The sequence below is a fragment of the Ursus americanus genome, chromosome 5 (assembly GCF_024610735.1).
Source record: "Ursus americanus isolate L20-20 chromosome 5, mUrsAme1.1.p, whole genome shotgun sequence".
In the NCBI taxonomy this organism is placed as follows: Eukaryota; Metazoa; Chordata; class Mammalia; order Carnivora; family Ursidae; genus Ursus; species Ursus americanus.
This window is the reverse complement of record NC_142131.1, coordinates 57,484,906-57,503,731: the sequence shown is the minus strand read 5'-3', so window position 1 is coordinate 57,503,731 and position 18,826 is coordinate 57,484,906. Positions and strand designations below refer to the sequence as shown.

Below are 18,826 nucleotides of genomic sequence, written 5' to 3'. Positions count from 1 at the left end.
AAAGTAGAGCAAAAAACCAAACCCAGAAGATAGCTAGATGTTGGCAACGATGTCGAATACCAGACATGACATATACTTTGGACAACTGTTGGTAGGTATGGAGGTTAAACGTATGCCTTCTTATGATCCAGCCTTTCGATCCTAGGTATATACCCAACAGAAATCCACGCATGTGAACATCACAAATGTGCTAGAATGCCCATAACAACATTTTTAGTAGCTCCAAACTGGAATGATCCAAATTTTCATCATCAAGAGTAGAATGGATAGATGAATTGCAGTACGTGTATGTATAATGTACGTGTGTGTCTGTCCATCCATCCATCCATCCATCCATCCATCCATCCATCCACACAGTGGAATACTATGCTGCAATGAAAATGAATAGTCTAAGCTCTGCGCAATAATATAGACTGAAACTCACAAACATAAGGTTGCACTTCAGTAAAAAGTTAAAACAGAAAAAATCCCCAGAAAGCTAGTCAGAGCAGGACCTTAAAGTTGACGCTCAGTGGGCGGTATTGCTGTACCTCACTGTAATCACGAGCTCCTCTACATGTAGGACAGGTCGACAGGGACATCCAGGGCTAGTTGAGCCCCCAGCCCACCGAAGGGGCCAGCACAGCCACCTGGCCAGCCTCTGAGCCATGCTACTAGGACAGCTGGTTGGGGGGGGGACAGCCTTGACCTGAGCCCAAACTAAAAACAAGACATTGTCTCCTCACCCTCAAAAGTTCTAGCTGTGAGAATTCCTTTGTTTTAAATTACTTTTTAAACACCCAGGCAGTACAGAAATCTAGTTTTTCTAAAACTTCACAGATGATAGGATGTCTTGTGTTTGCTTTAAAACTGTAAGGGGGTGTGGAGTGCCTGGGACCAGAGATGAAACCACCTTGGTCATGAACTGGCTGTCGAAGCTGGGTAATGGATACCTGGAACCTCGTTAGAGCATTTTTTTTCTATTTTTTATATGCTTGGAACTTTCTGAGATAAAAACTAAGCACGCAGTATGTAATTACTGAAAAGGTTAAAGTCCCGGTAGATCACTAAGCCTCAGATGCCGGGGTTCACCCCTCTTTCTCCCTACTCCCCCCAGTTGCCCGCTGTTACTAGTTTGGCTTTTATCTTAGGAGAAAACAGATGGCACATTCTAACTAGCGTAATTTGAGAAGGCTTTAATAGAGGGACGATATGTAGGTTATGGGGAGTCCACAAAGCATAGTGCAACACCCCAGGGCTTGCTCTAGCAGAAAGCGTTTCTCACCTTTAGGCCCCAGGAACCAATACCTGGGAGAAGAGGGTGGGGCACCTTGAGAGAAGCTTTGGCCTTTGGTTGAAGGATGTGGCCAGGTTTTGGAGACCTCCTAGACGGGAACTAGGGGAATGAATACTCCAATGTCCTTCTCTTCCATTCCTTGGGTCTCCTGCTGGTGCCTACCATTGGCTGGGAGGCACGGCAGGTCCCTGCTGCTGTCCACACAGGCCAGCCTCCTGGGGCACAGAGTAGGGTAGAGAGGGGATCTGCTCGGGCCGTGAGGAAGGTAACTGGTGGAGTGTGGGTCTTGCCAGATGTTTTCTGGTACATTTGCATATGTGTTCATGAATCCAGAGACAATATGTGGTTTTGTTTTCATTGCTTTTTTAGCATGTGTTGGATCATACGTCATGCCTCACTCAGCAGCTCGTGGTTTTCACTCATCAGCGTCCTGGGGTTCTGTCCATGCCAGTCCCTCAAGATCAGCCTCCTGCTTTTCTTGTGGCTGGTGGTATGCCACAGTGCGGACATATTGCAGTTTATCTTGCCCTTCTCTCCTGACAAAACCTTAAGTCACTTCTGCCTTAAGAATGTTGTCTTCATCCGGGGAACTCTCTTGCCATCTTGGCAACATCTGGGAAGTTGCCATATGCAATATATCGTTTGCTCCCATGGGGTCTCATGCTTGGTTGAAAGTTTTTCTGGGTTGCAGTATATACTTTAACTATCTGAATGTCCCGGTTTGCAGCACTTGTGGGGACTCAGGACAGCCATGAGGACAGGATCGGGTATTGGAAGATGGGTTTGAGTTCCAGGTTTGCCCCTGCCTTGCTGCGTAACTTTGGATAATCACTTAGCCTCTCTGATCCTCAATTTTTCCTTGACGAACTGCAGATGACACTGCTACCCTTTCCACCTGCTCCACAGGGTAGCTGTGAGATGTCCTGAGACGAACGGTGGGAAAGCGCTTGAGATGGAATCCAGAGACGGTCCCCTGTCAGAGTCCAAGACTTGTGCTCCTCTCCTCCAGGCACCCCCTGCAGTTAGGACCAGGGGATTACTGCCAGCAAGTGTGCTGTCTCCCTGCACCCCTCACACTCAGTTTCCCAGACCAAGGCTTGTCTGGCCCTGTGCTTTGGGTTGTCTTCTTGCTATGGGATTTTGGACTCCTTTATCCTGGAAGACTGAATGGCTCTTGGAAATGGAAATAGATTTTTCTGTCCATGGTTGGTTGACTGGTAGCTGGTCCTTTCCTCTTCCCTGACTCCAGGTCAGAGAGGAAGCATGTGCCAATGTCACCACCCCCCAAGGGCAGGGTGACAAGCTAGGGAACGGATGTGTGTCCCTCTCTTCTTCCAAGGCCTCAAAACTTGCCTTCTCCCTGAAGCTTCTCCCACAGTAAACTGCTGCTGGTAATTCTCAAGCACATACTCTCTGCCAGGCACCATGCTAAGTGCTTTCCACATACTACTTCATTGCATCCTCTCGAGAACACTATTGTTACTGTTCCTGGGTCCATTTTATAGATGGGGAAACAGAGGCCCAGAGGGTTCAAGCCTTTGACCCAGGTCACAGTTAAAAAGAGGCAGTTAGGATTCAAAGCCCAGTCTCTCTGACAGAAGGCCCATGTGCTTGGCCACCCTCCCGTGCCTGGTGGCCTTCTTGCTTTGGTTTGTTAGGGTTCTTTGTGCTTTGACCCACAGTAGTTCCTATCCACGTATGCCTTGTTTCCTTGAAACCTGTGAACATGTTTTCTTCTTTTTCCTCTCCCTAGAGTGACGAGGACAGAGTTGTGCATACAGTAGGAGCTCAGCAAGTCCAGTTTCTTGCAGAAAATCCCCCCGGGGCGCTGTTGGCAGGCCCAGCATACCAAAAAGGAGGGTTGGCCCTTTATGGAAGTTATCAGGAAGATGAATAAGGCTTGAAATGCGAGACCCTGGCGGGGCTGACTCAGACCTCACAGAATGGCTCAACCAGCCTTTGAAGAGCAGAGAGTTATTTACATCCTACTAATGGACGGTCAGAGCCGCTGTATAAATACCCTGGCTTCAGGCCCCAGAGGGAGAGAGGACAGGGAAAGAGCCTCTCCCCATCCTCATCCCCTCCTGTGTATGGCCTTCATGGGCGTGAGAAGCTCGGGAGGCGAGGGTTCTAGTCTGGTGGGAAGCCCCCCGCAGCTGGCCTGTGCGTGGTAGCAGAATGGTTTTTCGTTGGCGGTGTTGTGTGTGGAAGCCTCTGGCCGCATGCGGTTCTTTGCATAAATAACTGATGACCAGCTGTTAGTCTTCCTACGGGCATGGACATCCATCATGGCTTGTTTCAAATATAAGTCTGGGAAGGAGACGTTCAGACTCCCATGAAAGGCAAATGTTCCAATCATAGTCCAGCCCAGTCTGGCTCACATCTGCTTAGAGACACTCGCACACTGGAGGCACTGGCTGGGACCTCTCCTCAGGGGTGGGGTGGAGGGTCTCATGTTCTCTATAGGTGCCCCCTACCCCTAGGGCTCGACTCACCCAGGGAGCTGTGCTGTTCTCAGTAGGGAACGCAGGAGACCTGGCTCCTGGTAGGGGCCTGTTTGGTGGAGCCAGCATAGTGCCCAAGGCTCCTTCCCTCTTCTGGATGCCCTTCCCCGTCCCCTGCCATGGGCCTTCACCTACAGCTGACTTTGAGAAGGTACAGGTTGGCTGGGAAGGGGAAGGTCTCCTTCCTTAGGGCTTAGCGCCCAGGCTGCACACGATGGGCGTGGCCCACTGGCTGTTCGAGACGCCCCGATTCGGGAGTAGCAGAATGTCCCCGTCAGTCCGGCAGACCCTCCAGTGCCACTCTCTGCCTGCTGCAGGGGCAAAGCCTCCATGGCAGTCTTGTCAGCCCTCAGCCAGGCTCCTTGAGGGAGGCAGGGACCTTCCTGCCTGTGCTCCCCCTCCTACAACCATGGGACGCTGTCAGTCTCCTCAGTCATTTTGGATTATGATTACTACTGCTTTTCTGTCTTTTTCTCTGTGAACTCATACCCCACCCATTCTAAAAAGATTTAATTTGTATTTACGGTGTGACGGGTCCTGGGAATACAGGGGTAAGCAGGACAGACGTGGTCCTGATTCACTGGAATGGGCATTTCACGGAGGGTGGGGAGCACGTCAGACAAAACACAAGAGAGGGAGGGACTAGCATATGCAAAGGTGGGGTAGAGCTTGGTTTCTCTGTTGCCTGAAAATCATCCGTGTGGCTGGCAGCGTAGTGAGTGAAGGGAAGCTGAGAACACTCGTGCGGGGCGGCAGGCCCTGTGGCAGGCTGGCGGGGAGAGGAGCTTCACGGGTTCGGATGAGGCAGGGAGGTGGAATGGGAGTCGGGGGTGTGGTGTACCAAGAAAGTTGCTTTATGAACATCAGGTGCATTCCTTAGAAGCGCTCATCGGGAGCCTAGGCTTGCCAGATGTTGTGTTGGGTGCTGAGGCCGAGGGAGCTTAGTTAGGACCTATCTCCTGGAAGCCTTGGAGGAAGGCACAGGGCTCTTTGCTTTCGGGTAACATGGTGAGACCTGGAAGCAGAGCAGCCAGTAGTGGCCATGGCTTCCGTGGATTCTCTGTGGAATGCTTTCCCAGAGAGCAGCACTCCTTCCACCTGTCAGCCTGAGCCTTGGGCTCACGTGGGTTCCTGCTGCAGATGTGGCTGGTGTAGGTGCGTGGTACAGCCAGACCCCATGGAGCGGAAGCCATGGGGACCCTGTGCTCGGGAGGAGGGGGAGGTCTGCACGAAGGCACGGAAAGTACAGAAGCCTCAGCCCGGCCTGCAGAGGCGGGAGACAAAGCAGCACTACTACTACTACTACTACTACTACTACTACTGCTGCCGCCGCCGCCGCCGCCGCCGCCGCCGCCACCACCACCACCCCCACCACCTCCTCCCCCACCACCTCCTCCCCCTCCCCCTCCCCCTCCTCCTCCTCCTCAAATTTTTTGTTATGTTATGTTAGTCACCATATAGTACATTCTTAGTTTTTGATGTAGCGTTCCATGATTCATTGTTTGCATATAACACCCAGTGCTCCATGCAATACGTGCCTTCCTTGATACCCATCACCGGCCTATCCCAGTCCCCCACCCCCCTCCCCTCTGAAGCCCTCAGTTGGTTTCCCAGAGTCCATAGTAGAGCTGTAACGCACCGGGCACCTGTCCCTTAGCCTCCGTGTGGCTAGAGTAGTAGAGTCCTGGAGAGAACGTCACTGAGATTCTTGCCGAGCTGATAATGACATTTTCGATTTCCTGTTTGAAAAGTACTTAAAGAAATGGATGCCTTTGTGTGCACAGCTTGCATATCAACCTGTGGTCCTGTGAACGTGGCTGGCTGTTCCACGTGGCCCACAGCCGTGTCCCGGAGAGCCTTTGGTTTGTGTAACCCGTGTCCTTAATTCCTGGGGAACGGAGTCCTCTCTGGCCTGAGAGGCTCTGCATCCTCCTAGTTTTGGAGGGATCATTTCTTTCTTTAGTCTCTTTGCTTTCCTTCAAGTCCGTGGGAAGCGTTTACAGCTCTGAACATGCTAGCCTCTGGTTAGCCCCATGGAGAACACCATCGGTCTTCCCTTTGCCGCGGGGTGTGCGCTTTCCGTGGGAGACACTAGGGCGTCGTGGGAAGGCTGTGGCCTCCGGAGCCGTGGTGCCTGGCTTCTCACTGTTTGACTTTGGAGAAGTGGCTTCACTTCCCTGAACTTTGGGTCCATTAGGGGAGGAGGGAGAGAGCCGGACAGTCATTCCTGACTACTGTTTGCTCTCCAGGTGCTCGTTCTTAAACACCCTCCCTGTGTCGGTGGGTGATTCTCAACCTCGTGTGTGGATCGCAAGCCCTTGAGGGCGTGTGCAGACACAGATCTCTGAGCCCCACCTCCGGAGGAGCCCATTCAGTAGGTCTGGGATGGGGCCTGAGAATGTGCGTTTCTCACATGTTCCCAGGTGGTGCTTGAGGCTGCGGGTCCCAGGTCCGCACTTTGAGAATGACTGCATGGAGCTCATTTAACTCCGTCATCGCGACAACCCCCTAAACTTGGTATGATCATAATTGCCACTCTGCTGATAAGGATATTAAGGATGGGAGGGTGAAGTAACTTGCCCAGGGTCACACAACTCTGTGTGGTGCAGCTGGAATTCAGATCCAGATCCGTGCTTTGCAAAGCCATGTTCTTGGATTCTGGGTGAAGGTGTGTGCGTAGCCCCGACATGGTGCTTGTCCGGCAGGGGTGAGGGACTCATGCAAGGCTGCCTTGGGTCCCTGCACCTCTTTAGGACACAATCAGACCTTTATCCAAGATGACAGTTGACACCAAATGGTTTTCGTTACTGTTTTGTGATAAAGCAGAACCAAATACTACTCAGGAAACTCGGATGAGGAAATCCAGGCTCAAAAGCCTGGGGAGCTGGGCAGGTGCTGACCCATCAGCCCCTAGTTGCCCTGCAGGGCCCGGAGTGGCTGCAGACTCATTCACGTAGCCCCCGCCCCATGTCCTGCAGTGAGTACAGCAAGGGGGCTCCCAGCCCAGGCCAGATGGCTTCCAGGTCACAGGAGCTCACTCCCTCCTCTGACCTTGGCACAGTGGGACCTTTTTAAAGGTCCTTTTTAAAGATTTCCTTTTTAAAGATTTTAGTTATTTATTTGAGAGGGGGGTGGCATGCATGGGGAGGCAGAGGGAGAGGGAGAAGCAGACTCCCCGCTGAGCAGGGATCCAGCCATGGGGGGTTAGGGGGGTAGTGCTCCATCCCAGGACCCCAGGATCAGGACCTGAGCCAAAGGCAGACACTTGACGTTTGACAGACTGAGCCACCTAGGCGCCCCAAGGGCTTCCTTTTTAAAGTGGAGGTTGGGGGGTGCCTAGGTGGCTCAGTCGTTAAGCATCTGCCTTCAGCTCAGGGCGTGATCCCAGGGTCCTGGGATCGAGCCCCGCATCAGGCTCCCTGCTGTGCTGGGAGCCTGCTTCTTCCTCTCCCACTCCCCCTGCTTGTGTTCCCTCTCTTGCTGGCTGTCTCTCTCTCTGTCAAATAAACATAAAAAAATAAAATAAAATAAAATAAAATAAAAATAAAGTGGAAGTTGGTCTGATGGAGGCAGCCCAGGCTAGCAGAGAGAAGTCACAGCCTTCCAGTTTCTCTGCCTCTTCTGGTGCCCCTGAAGACAAATTGTGCTGTGAGCCCCACAAACCTGTACAGACAGCATGGGTGCTGTCACGGGGGACTGAGCTCTGGGGAAGCCGTGGGAACCTTAAAGCTGGGCCTCCCCAGGAGGGAGCTGGACAGTGGAGAGGAGGCAGGGGAGGCCTGGCAGGGAACTAGCAGGAGCAAAGGTTCAGGGCGTGGAAATGCAAACGGCATGCTTGAGGCAGAGTGTTAAGCTTCTTCCTACAATCCAGTCCTATCTTCCAAGTGATGTTTCCCCCGTGGAAACTTATCTTCTCCTCTGGCCAGATGGTAGGCAGCTTGAGTATGGAGCTGAGGCTTTAGGATTGTCTCCTGTTAGATAAGGGGCCAGGGCTGCAGTGTTCCAGGAGGAGCCAGTCCCTTCCCTAGTCTCAGCCCACGCTTGGGGCTTCTGTGGGGCCTGTTGGCTTTCTTTCTCAAGTCTTAACCCAAACATGTGTGCCAGCTTTCCATGTGAATTCTCGGGAAGGCAAGTTATCAGGGGACTTCAGCCAGGGAGTCCCTTCTTTGCCTGCCCTGCACCCCCCACCCCTTTATTTTCTTGCTGGCAAGAAGGGGTGAATTTTGGAGAACGCTTGTCTGCATTCCAGCTCCTGTAGCCCAGAGCAGGCCCCGCTTAAGCTGGTACCTTCATCTCTGGGAGCTCAACCCCAAACTCTCTGGGTCTTAGCTGGATTAAGGGCCTAGATTGTTGCTGAGGAGGAAGGTGGTACCTCTGTAATTGCTGCTTAAATCTACCTAACAGTAGCCGCACGGGGAGCCAGATTTGAGGGTTATTAAATACGAGCGCCCTTCTTCCCCCACACATGCCTTTGTTGGCGTAGCTGGGCAACTCGGGGAGGTGGGGAGGGGGAGCAAAAAGGCTGCAGAGTCCAACGGGGGCTTCAGAGGCCCTGTTTCAAGGAAGGAATGGATGCTTGGTTCACAGAGAAGCCGGAGTGACCCCTTTCCCAGGCCTGGCCTGGGCGAGCCTCTTTCTGGGGGCCCCAAACTCACAGCCCACAGACCTCTCTGACTGTCAGGTCTAAAGTCCCTCCACAGACAGCTGCTCCAGCAAAGCTGGTCCCGGCTGCTGACTGAGACGGTCCTGTCGCCTGTTACGGCAGCCACCTGCAGTCTCAGGGGTGATACAGAGGGGAGGACGGGGTGCAGTGCCAGGGTGCCCCTAAGCCGGACCCGCTGCCTCTATTTGTGGACATGGCCACATGCTTCTCAGTTTTTTTCTGGGTGCCCTTTTCCCACAGTGGAAGGTGAAGGGCACAAAAGTGCGTTTCAAAGCCATGCCATTGGCTCTGAGCTCTTGCAGGGAGTGCCAGTTCCGTTTCCCTGCCCCGCACTAGAGGGCCTGTGAGCAGACTTTGGGTGGCATGGGCTCGCTTTGGCTAGTTGCTTTTTTGGAGACTCAAGGTGGACGCCCTGTATGACAGGGAACTGGGTCAGGGAAAGGCCTAGAATAAGTGTGGAGCTCCCTCTTGAGGGAGCGTGATCCCTGGAAGGGTGCGGCTGGGTTCCTGTGTGGCTCCTTGTTTGGGTGCCGTGCTGCCCCTGAGGCTTGGGGCCTCCGGAAGCCAAAGTCCAGAGGCGCCAGCTGGCTCGAGGGCCCTGGACGCCGGGCAGCAGGTGTTGGCCAAGGCAGAGGCCACATGAACTCTGGCCCTCCGGGAGGGCTCACACTCACCAGCTACCACTCTGGGTGAGCCCCAGAGCCCAGGACCGAGCTGCTTCCCCTTGGAGGGTTCCCCTCCTGTCGCTCACCAGACAGGGTAACATTGTCAGCTGTGGAGAGCAGAAAGTAAAATCCTGCAGACACCTCTTCGATCCTTTGACTTTTGCTTTAAATTGTGGTTGTAAAGAACTCTGTAAACTAGGTTACTAATGCTGAATTTCTAGAAAGGAACCTAAAATATAAAGACAAACAGGGAGATTACATGTGTATCGTACGATAGACCAAGAACATATGTAAATTCTTACGAATTAGTATAAATTTCTCTTCTTATGAGGATGGGAGTACTAGCAACCCTCCCATAACGTTGGGGGCAAATGGCTACAGTGCTTTGACAAACATTAAAATTTGTACCCTTCGAAGTAGATACAATGCGTTACCTTTTGTCTGTTTCTACACGGCTCTGTTTCTTATGTTTTTCTCCCATTTTTTTTTTCCTTCTGGGAAAGAGCAGCAAATTTTCCTTCTGTGGGTACAGTTGTCTACTATATTCGCTACAACGTGTATATTTATACTATAATTGGTACTGAAATGCTGTTGCACATACTCTACCCTGCCTGGGGTCCATGTCAGTAACATTTCCAAGAACACTTTAATACCAGCTGTTCTCTGATAGAATTAAGGGCACCACAGAGGGGTGGAGGGTGGGGGCCAGTGGGCGAAATAGGTGAAGGCAACCAGGGGGTACAGACTTATAGTTATAAATAAATCATGGGGATGCAAAGTACAGCATAGGGAATATAGTCAGTAATATTGTATTAATTTTGTGTAGTGACGGATGATAACTGTACTTACGTGCTGAGCACTGAGTAATGTGTATAAATGTCAAATCGCTATGCTGTGATTCATCTGAAATGGATACAATATTGTATGTCAACTGTATTTCAAGAAAAAAAAAGAGAGCAGGGTTGGGGTGGAAGGTGAGGGAGAAGGAAGTGTGGGCTTTGGTGTTGGTCAGCGTTTCAAATCCCAGCAGAGTACCCCTCTCCCCGTGTGATTTCAGGCAGGTTACCTAACCTCTCTGAGCCTCTCTTTCACACGGAGCTACCACTCCCCGAGGGGCGTTGTTGTGAGAGTGAGATGAGGGGTGCTGGTGGAGCCCCTGAGCACTATGCTGGTTCAGGGGGAGTACTCGGTGAATGGAGCAATTGTTACCGGGTATGTAGGGTTCCTGTGACTGGGGCTTAGTCACCTGGGCCCAGGGAGCTTTAGCGGTTGATCAGGTCCAATCCTTGCTTCTTGGCAGGCCTGCCTTCCAGGCATCCCCACAAGACAGCAATCCACCCCAATCTCAGAGACCTCAGGGGAGGGAGAGCCCAGACTCCTGCTTACTAATGCATTCCAGCATCAAACCCTCAGAGCCAGGAAGTCCTCCTGTGCGTCTATACTTAATCCCCCTCACCAGATTCGAGGCTTATTTTCTCTTGCTGTTTCCTTAGGGGAAAAAGACTGAGATTTTGCTCATGCAAGATGTCTGACTTCCGTGGCAAGCGGCTCTATGTTGCAATCTCCCTGTGAAATCAGTGTATAAGGAGGAGGAAGTGAGAGGGGCTGAGGAGAGAACTGTAACATCCCGGGACTTGTCCTTTCCCAGCCCTTGGAAGGGGCCACGCTGCTGTTCGTGCTCACCTCTCTTGGGACCTGTGCACTCAGCTGCGTGCTCCAGTCTCCATGTGGCCATGTCATTGGGATCCAAGATGCCCTCTGACCCTGCTACCCCAGCACACCCACCTTGCACTTCCTCCAGGGCCCCCTGTCTCAGGGAGTATATCTCTGTCCATCCATTCACGCAGCCGGACATCTGGGAGGCGCCTCTGGTGCACACACTCTCTAGCCGCCTGGGGGGATCCAGCCCTGAGTCTCGCTGGTTTGAAGTCCTACAGCCCTTGACTGCATCCGCGCACTTCTGCCGTCTTCGCAGCTGCCAGCCAGCGTGCTTGCCTTTGTCCCTCACCTGCACAGGTGCAGCAGCATGCTGGCCGCCCGTCCCCTTGACTGTGCCCTCCCCGTCCGTTCTCTGTGCAGCACCTCAAGCCAGCTCTGTGAAACACGGACTGACCCTTGCACTCTCCTGAGGAAGCTTCCAGTGACATCCATTGTCCTTTGTATAAAGATCGACTCCTTTGTGTGACCTTTGAGCCCTTATCTCATGATTGTGCGGCCTCTAGCTCTCTGCTTCCCAGCCACTTCGGCTACCTTGTCCCCTTTCCTCAAAGCATACCCTGTTCTTTCCTCCCCCGAGGCCCTGACACATGGTCTCACCTCTTCCTGGGCTACTTTCTGCTCTACATGAGTCTGCCTGGTTAACTGTCACTCTGGATGTCAACTCAGTGGTTACTTCTGGCCAAGCCCTCCAAGACCCTCAGGCTAGCCCCCCGTGCCTTTATGAAAAGCTCTCCTAGACCAGAGTTGCTTTCCTTCTGAGTCCCTAGCTGAGTTTACAGTTAGGCATCCATGAGCGTGGCTATTTGATTGACAGCTGTCTTGATAATCCCCCTGCACTGTAAGCTCTAGGAGAGCAGGAATTCTTGTTGGCTCTGCTGCCTGTTTCGCACAGTGCCTAGCGTGACGTCTGGCATGCAGTAGGTACCCCATCCTTGCCTGTGGAATGAATGTTTATATCTGAGTTTCGACAAGGACCAGAGCTTTCCCCGTCTCCCCTTTGTGGATTGTCTTGGAGCCCATGCCTAATTTCCTTGGCATCCTTTCTGTGGTCATGGTCCCAGGTCGTCTTTGGGGTGGGTTTGGGGTTTTGACCAGACACGAGCCGTTCATCTGGTGCTTTATGCAGGGCAGGTGTCAAATCCTGACCTACAGTAACTTCGTGTTTCTGCGTGGCTGGTGTGCCAGCCACGGACAGTCTCTGGGAATGGGATTATACTCACATGCTGGTAGAAGGGCTCTTGTTTACAGGAACCCTGTGCTAGAGAAAAAACAGTCCTTTGGAAAAGCGAATAATTACCAGCTTATTTGTCCCTTCTGTGACTTCCGTTTATTGTACGTACGGGAAGAACTTTGTTGGCCATCTATTAGAGAAATGAGTGGCATCAGCTGGCCAGGCAGTCCTTGTAGGAGTAAGGTCAGGGCAGTGATGGTGTCTTCTCAGTCAGCGGGCTCTATCTCCACGTCTCAGAAGTGATGGAAAGGGCATTTGGTGTTTCCCACAAGCACATTGTCAGAGCTAACGCTCTGTGCACCTTCCGCCACCACCCCCAGGCCCCGTGTCAGAACTGTAATGCCCTCTGTAGCTCCGGGCTGTCCGTATGGATGGGTAAATGCCAGCTCGATGGGCAGGTGGGTTCATGGGAAGGTTGGCCTGGGTCTTCATTCTGGTTTTGTCACTGGCTCTCCGTGTAAGCTGGAGCGTGACTTCACCTTCTGAGCTCCATCCTCTCCTGCCCAGTACATCCCTTACAGGTATCTGGGGTTCTCTTGAGAGTGGTATTCACATCCAGGGAACCCTGAGGATTGAAATACACCAGTTAGCAAATTCTAATCTTCTGGTGTGATGATTTTTTCAGCGCTTGATCTTCTGTCCTAATGTGTAACCTCCTCGTGTAGGTTCACCTGCCTTCCCTGGGCCTCAGTTTCCATATCTGTGAAGCAAGATGGGTTGATTCTGGATTGGCACGTAGGAGAACTAAATGCTGTCTCTGTCTGTCCTCCCACAGCAAAGGCAGATGTCACTGATGGACTCCAAGAATGCAGTCCTCCTCAGCAGAGCCGTGGGATAGCCAGCCGGGACGGAGCTCTCCAGGTCCAGTACAGAGGTGAAGCTGTCGGTCCCTCATGGAGACTAAATCCTCACAAATCATCTGGGAGGTGTGGACAAGAGAAGCAAGGCCCAGGGAGGCTGACTCACCCGAGACTTGGGAGGTGAGTGCATCTGTGAACTGACAGCTGGCTGTAGAAAGGTTTGGGTGGATTTTCCTGTCAGGAATGCACTGAGCAGGTCCAACTCTGGGCCAGAATGGGCCACTCGTGTGTTCCAAAGGCATCAGCTTTCTTTCCTGTGCCCCTCCTAGGCGGTCCTTGACTTTGTCCTCGTGAGAGGTCACTGTGTTTGTATTCCTTTGCCTGTCTGCCTGCCTCCCCTCCGGGGGTGAACACAGCAGGCCCCAAAAAGAATCCCACCAGCCCCACGAAAGCAGGTCTGTGGCCATGACCACGTCCCTTCCTGGGCCTGGGGCTTGAGCACTCTCTCTGGAACAAGTATCTGGGGGCTCTGTGCTTTATGAGGGGTCATCCTTTAGAAGCAAGCTGGTCTCCTGTCTTTGGAGGAGCTTTTCCACGCAGAGGTGCTCCAGGCAGAGTAGTGGGGACGAAGAGTTATTTGGTGGGAAGGGAAATGGGAAGAGCCTGCTGCCTCCCTGTGCACGTCCAGGAGCTGAAGTGGCGCTGGGCTCTCCTTCCCTCCCTCCCTCCAGTGTTGGGTGGCTCGGGAAAGAAGGGCCTGCCACGGGGGGCCGAGCTGAGAGCAGGAGTGGGGAGCTAACTGCGTAGTGTGGCATTTGGTTTGGGCTCCCGAGGCAGCAGGCCCGGCTGAGACACCCAGCTCTGTAGGGCGGGGGGCTGGTCTCGGCAGAGGCCTGGTTGTGGGGGGCATCTGTCTCCCTATGCAGACCCCAGCGGTCGGACGTCCCGTGGGAGAGGCACAGGTCCTCTCTGGTGTCTGTACCTCTGATCCCCGTCTCTCTTCTATTCTTTCCAATTTGCTTAAGAAACTGATGTAAGGAAGACATTATGTGGCCAAGAGGGTCAGACCCCAACTGTGACCTCCACACCCCAGAGCCCGATTCCCCTCCCCCACTCCTCAGGCCTGTCCCAGGGGCCACGTGCCCCTGCTTGTGAATCTGGGCATCTCAAACAGGCACTTCGCTCTGACCTGGTTATTTAACAAATTCATTTGGGGGCGAGCTCAGAGATGAGGATCGGAGGAGAGAAAGAATTGTCTTTTCTTAACTGTCCCCAGGACGCCTCGAGCAGGCTTGGAGGATTCTCGCTAATCTAATCCCTGTCAGAAAAGAAACGATAAAACAATTCAGGCTTTAGAAGCCAAATCCCCTTCCTGCACTCACACTGTTTCTATATCTCTCCTTTCCCATCTCCCCCCGTTTGTGCTGAAGCCGAGGTGCCGTTTCTCGGTGAGGGCTTCAGTGGATAAAGGATTTCATACTTTGCTCTTCCATTTTTCATATTTAAATTTGCTTTACTCTCCGGTTTGACTTTCCACTGACCCTTGAAGAATTGCCGTATTTCAAGAAGGGGGGGGGGAAGAGATCTCATTATAGGATATGAGAAAAATGGAGCAGAGTTTTAAAACTTTTAATGACTAAAACACAGTGTTCCAAGTCAGTATTGCATTGGAGTTGAAGTCACTGTTTGGTTACAAGTGTTTTAGGCCTAAACGGGGTTGATGACATCTGTTTAATTTTAGATGTCTGGAATACATTCTGAAAATAATGAAATCCAAATGTATGACCAAATTAGAGAACAATTTTATCTGCGACAAAGAAGTTTTTAAAATAAGAGCAAACATTTCGACCAAACAAAGCTTTGAAAGACCCATCAAACCTTTGGTCATCGTGCCTTGACTTTTCCCAGTGGGTCTCCATGGTGAAGAGAACTCTCCTTTCCTTTGTGTGTGAATCAGACGTTATTATGTAACTTTATACCCATTTTTCTCTCCTTTCTCTGGGTGTGCGCACTGCTCTGCGCTGCCGGCCCTGGAGAGACCGTGTGTAGGGGAGTGAGGACCCTTCACAGGAAAGCCCCGTTGGTGAAGCAAAGGGCTTATATCACAGACACTCAAGGGCCACTTGTCCGCTGTTACATAACGGACTGAGCAGCTTGGGAGGGAACCTAGGGAGAACTAAGAAGTGCAAAGGCCTTGCTAATGGGGCAGGCTCCTATTCTGGCCATGTGCTGTGTGACCAGGGTAGGCCCCTGACCCTCTCTGGGCCTCACTTTTTCCATCCGTAGGAGCAGCTCCGGGATTCTGGGAGGCTTGTTGTGGTGGCTTCTCTGCTGGCAGATTCTTTTGTGGTGAGAAACCCGCTATTGGGAGGTGCACTGAATAGTTATTCTTGCACTTTCTAGAAGCCCAGCATCGAGGGTGATAGACTCTGCCCATGTGGTTCTTCTTCACTGTCCTCATCCCGGGAAATCCTTTGAGGGTGGTGTTGGCAGACAGACATCCCTGTGTCCACTCTGTGCCGCCAGAGTAGACCCAGTGTCCAGCCGTGCCTTCCAACCTTGGCTAGACTTTCACACATAGATGGGAAGTGAGTTATGGTCACATAATATGTACCTGATGTCTTAAAACACTTGGCTACTGGGCAAGGTAATTCTGCCCTTCCTGAGTGTTTGTACCTTCCAAACATCCGTGGACTCTTCCCTCCCTGCCTTGTCCCATTCCTCCAACGTCGGCTCAAGCCCTCCCCTGAGAACCAGCCCCTGGTTTGCTGAGTCCTCCCAGTGCCTGTGCCCAGTGCCGTTCGGCCCGGCTCAGCTGGCCCAGGGACAGCTTCCTGGACCATGGCCCTGTGGACCATTGCCTCCACATTGCACTCCTGGCTTGGGCCTCTGCGCTGGATCTCCCAGAGACAGGAGAGGGTTTCCTGAGTGCTTGCCCTTGACCAATGACCACAGACAAGCCTGGAAATGGGGGTTAGAAGCCTGTGGTGCTTGGGCTGAAATGCATGGGGTGAAGCTTGGGCTTGGTGAAGCCTCCAGGCCCGCTGGCCTCTGCAGAAATGAGCAGGTTGAGATGTTGGTTGCCGTGGACAGATGGCAGATGGAGAGAGAACGCTGAGGTGAGCCCAGGTCTGCCCAGAACTCTGGGCTGGGTCTGTACATGTTGTCTGTTAGCCCCTCGCTTGTGCTATCTGGCTCCTTCTCAGGACTTGGTGTGGTGGTCAGTGGTGCCCAGTGTCTCATCTGGGAGGCGTCATTGGCTCTGCTCTGGGCAGGGTTGGATGTGTTGATGGCCACACTGTTTGGCAGGTATTTTCAGGTACTTTTGTGGGAACTCCCAGAGGCCCCGTGGTCAAGTGGCATGGACTGTGTTACCTTAAGGACAGTGGGCTGAACTCAGCAAGGAGAAGGTCTGGAGGGGACAGAGTGGCCATGCCAACATCAGGTAAGGAAGGCAGGGTGGGAGTTTCATTTAGTTCTGGGGGCTGCTGGGTGGAGAACATGGAGCAGCCGGGCTGGGAGTCATGGCCCTTGTTCCACGTGACCTTGAATGAGCCAGGGACATTGCCGGGCCTCAGCTTAAAATCTGTAAAATGGGCAGGTCAATACCAACCTGATAGGCTTACCAGGAAGCCCAGATAATAAATTGGAATTGAAAATGATTGTAAAGACGGCACTTGGTGAAGGCCTAGGCAGGTGTGGGAAGTTTTCAGTTTTGTTGGTACTAATAGAGATTTATAAGGAATAGTAATGACAGTATGTTGTTGTTTAACCCACTCAGAAGAGTGGGGTTGAAAGAACATGGAATTAAGAGCCAGGCCTTTGGAGTTCTGGGTTTCTTGTACGTAACTCTCTATGTGGCCTTTGGTGAGTCCCGCCTGCCTTTGCGTCTTAGTGTCCCCGTCTGTGAAAAAAAAAAGACCCGCGGTCCCCACTCTGCATGCCTCACCAGGCTGCTCAGAAGCTGGTGGGGTGGTGTGAGCCAGAGTTTTTGCACACCGGAAGCACTGGGGATGGGTGGTGCTGGCGTTGACGGCACTGGTTGCTGGAAAGGACGTTCAGGCCAAGGCATCCTGATGCGACTCTGAGGGCCAGTGCCCTCCTGGGGGACCGTTCCAAGCTGGACTTTCTCCCGTGGCAGGTGCACCCTGTCAGGTCACCAGGCTGGAGGGCTCAGTCCGTAACGGTCTGTCTGGAGTGAGGGGCTGAGTGCACCAGTGGCTCGTCAGTGTGGCTGTAATTACAGCCCACGCTCTGCAGGTGTGAAGTGTCGCTTACTGTCCTGACGATGGCCCAGTGAGTTTACCGTTCAGGGCGGGGACTAGCCTGCTGGTAGACGGCAGGCATGAAGAGGCAGAGGCATGTTTTGCCAGACGTGTATCAGAAGGGAACCCTGGGGGCCAGGCTTGGTGCCGTTTGGTTATTCTGTTTTAATAGATTTTAGTTTTCTGAGCAGTTTTATTTAGTTATTTTTGAAGATTTTATTTATTTATTTATTTATTGGACATAGAGAAAGAGCGCACACACAAGCATGGGGGAGAGGCAGAGGGAGAGAGAGAAGCAGACTCCCCGCTGAGCGGGGAGCCCAAAGCAGGGCTCTGGAGCTTAGGACTCTGGGATCATGACCTGAGTTGAGGCAGACGCTTAACTGACTGAGCCGCCCAGGTGCCCCTTCTGAGCAGTTTAGATGTACGTCAAAATCGAGTGGAAGATACAGAGATTGCCCACGTCCCACCCTACCCACCCCCAGGCCTAATCTCCCCTATTATCAGCATCCCCAAGCAGAGTGGTTGTCACAATTGGTGAACCTGCACTGACATGTCATTATCACCCAAAGCCCACAGCTGACATCGGGGTTCGCTCTCGGTGTTGTACATCCTATGGGTTTGGACGAGTGTATGATGACATGTATCCCCCATTATCCTATCATATAGAGTACTTTCAGCACCCTAAAAAACCTCTGTGCTATTCATCCCAGCCTCCCCATCTGCCCCACTCAACTGATCTTTTTACTGTCTTCAGAAGCTATGTCTTCCGAGAGGTGAAGCCCCCTTGGCCATAACGTGTGAGCCCTGCCCGTGTGACGGCAGAGCTGGCACTCCTGAGCAAAAAGCTGCTGGCTCGGCAGGTGGTCCCCAGGCCTAGCACAGGCCTGGCCCTTGACAGCTTGGGTATTGGGGAGGTGGACTGGGGAGTCCGCCTAGGCTGTGCTCCCTACTCCCCTTCTCCACCAACCCTAAGCTCTGACATAATCAGGACATTGATCGCCACCATGTGGACATTGGGCCTCATGGGAAAGGCCAGGGTCTTGGAGGAGGTTGGGTAGGGTGGGAGGAGGGATGAGGAGATGGGAGGAAGCAGTCATCCACATCATGGTGACTGAGCATCACGTCTGTGCTGGAGATACAGCGGTAAGCGTGACAGATGAAGTCCCTGCCTCTTGGGTCTCATATTCTGGCAAGGGACACAGACAGTACACACATAGATAAATAAATCTGGAAGTTGTCAGCTGTGACAAGTACACTGTAGAACATTAAACTTGGGTGATGTGAAGGAGAACTCATTTAAACTGGGTGATCGGGGACAGTGTCCCCGAAGAGGTGACAGTTAGCTGAGATCTGCATGACAAGGACTCAGCTGTGAGAAAATCAGGGGAAAATCTTACAGGCAGATAAAACCATAGGTGCAAAGGCCCTGGGGTTGAACGATCCTGGTGTGCTGAAGATGCAGACTGGACAGCGCAGCTGGATTTAGGAATCAAGAAGAGAGTGGTAAAGGAGGATATGGGTGAGGTCGAGTGTAGACCACAGGGGGCTATACAGGTCGAGGTCTCAGAATTTGGATATAATTCCAAGTATAATGGGAAGCTGGGGTGGTGCTAGTGGTGACATGATTGGATTTGTGTTCCAAAAAGATCCCTTTGACCACAGAATGGACAGTGGACTGGAGGGGGCAAAGGTGAAGACAG

General features: G+C 52.4%; 1 long non-coding RNA gene across 1 annotated transcript in view; it reads left to right on the top strand.

Annotated features, from left to right (window-relative positions):
* Positions 1 to 18,826, top strand: part of LOC148110122 (uncharacterized) — a 251,291-nt gene that overhangs the window by 118,989 nt on the left and 113,476 nt on the right. Inside the window, exon 2 of the long non-coding RNA XR_015724564.1 lies at positions 12,834 to 13,038. This is a non-coding gene — a long non-coding RNA (uncharacterized LOC148110122). The remainder of the gene's footprint in view (positions 1 to 12,833; positions 13,039 to 18,826) is intronic.